The 1,847-nt window shown below is 41.0% G+C and overlaps 1 non-coding gene across 1 annotated transcript; it reads left to right on the top strand.

The window, feature by feature from the left end:
* The first annotated feature begins 1,207 nt into the window (after positions 1-1,207).
* On the top strand, positions 1,208-1,314 carry LOC141617952 (small nucleolar RNA R71). The gene has a single exon (XR_012531258.1). It is a non-coding gene; the product is annotated as a small nucleolar RNA R71 (small nucleolar RNA).
* The last annotated feature ends 533 nt before the right edge of the window (positions 1,315-1,847 follow it).

Below are 1,847 nucleotides of genomic sequence, written 5' to 3'. Positions count from 1 at the left end.
GATGATGACGGAAAGTTATATATATCTATTCGCATTATTAACAAAACCCGACAAAACATTACCCGTAAACCGAGCCACTCGATCGAGTAACTAACGTACTCGATCGAGTGCCCCCTACTCGATCGAGTACCACGGCTACTCGATCGAGTACCACGGCTACTCGATCGAGTACCCTACGGACAGAACACTGTTTTAAAAACCGTAAGGCCCACTCGATAGAGTACCCAAAGGCTCATAAAACCGTAGTATTACATTTTGCACAACTTCTTCTTTGTCACTAGCTTCCACAACTTCATCCTCAACTTGCTTCTTTGGTGCTTCATATCTCGTACCACTCCTCAAGTGGATGGCACTAACCATTTCATGTCTTGGGGGATTACTTTGAGGTGGTAATTGCCCCTTTTGTCTTTGAGAACTTGAAGATACTAGTTGAGTCAATTGGGTTTCCTACATTTTGGTGTGGGCTAGGATGTTGTTGATGGTGATTTCCTTTGCTTGACTATCCTTTTGCATTTGAGTGAAAAACTCTTGTTGATTCTTTTGCATTTGGAGGACCGCTTTTTGAACATCAAAACCTTAGTCATTTTGTTGATTGTATGGAGTTTGATTTTGGTAACCTTGGTTTTGGTTGTAAAAGGGCCTTTGATTTTGGTTTCTCATGGGAGGTGGGGTGTATGTTGGTTGAGGGTTTTGAACATTTTGGCTTTTGTATGAGAGATTTGGGTGGAATTTGGTGTTTTCATTGTAATAATTGGAATAAGGGGTACCACTCTTGTATGCTTGAAAAGCATTCACTTGTTCATTTGTTCCCCTACATTCACTTTGGTCATGTCCCAAAGTTCCATAATTCTCACATATCGCACTTGGGATTGATGAAGATGCCGTCATGGCATTAACATGTTGCTTTGGTGATTTTGAGGCTTCTTCAAGTCTAGCCATAGCTTTCTCGAACTTCAAGTTGAAGGTATCAATGTGAGCACTAAGTTGAGCACCCAATTAAGTAATAGAGTCCACTTCATGCTTTCCTCCTCTAGTAGCCTTGCGAGGTCTACTATATTGTGAATTATGGACCGCCATTTCCTCAATCTTGTTCCAAGTTTGATTATCGTCAACTTCGGTGAACATACCATTTGATCCCATGTTGAGAATGTTTCTTGAGTCTTCATAAAGACCATTCCAAGATTGTTGAACCAAGAACCACTCGCTAAGTCCATGATGAGGACATGAGCGACAAATTCCCTTGAACCGCTACCAAGCTTCATACAAAGATTCTTCATCTCTTTGCTTAAAACCCGTAATTTGAGCTCTTAGCATGTTAGTATTTTCCGGTGGGTAGAACTTTTTATAGAAAGCTAGAGCCAATTTCTTCCAAGAGTCAATTCCAAGAGTGGCCTTATAAAGGCCTTTCAACCATTGTTTTGCGGTGCCAATTAGAGAAAAAGGAAATAAGACCCATCGAATTTGGTCTCGAGTTACACCGGTTTGTGAAATCGCATCACAATAGTCACAAAAAGTCTCCATGTGAGAGTGAGGGTCTTCACTAGGCATCCCCCCAAATTGGCTTCTTTCGACTAATTGGATAAATGTGGATTTGGCAATAAAATTTCCGGTTAAGTGTTGTGGTGTGGGAGTACCATTGGGTAGGTTCTCCTCGGTTGGTACGAAATGTGATGAAAATTTAGGCATTGTGGGTTGATTTTGTGTTGGATTTTGTGTTGGGTTCTCCTCGCCTTCTCTTGCAAAAGGGTTGATGAACTCAATATCGTTTGGTTCAATATCTACAACCTCAGCAATAGCTCTCAAAGTTCCTCTAGCAAGTCTTCTATTGGTTGTCAAAGTCCTTTCAA

Source organism: Silene latifolia, chromosome 1, assembly GCF_048544455.1.
Source record: "Silene latifolia isolate original U9 population chromosome 1, ASM4854445v1, whole genome shotgun sequence".
Taxonomy (NCBI): Eukaryota; Viridiplantae; Streptophyta; class Magnoliopsida; order Caryophyllales; family Caryophyllaceae; genus Silene; species Silene latifolia.
Note: the sequence above shows the minus strand (reverse complement) of the source record. Positions and strands in the feature narration are given on the sequence as shown.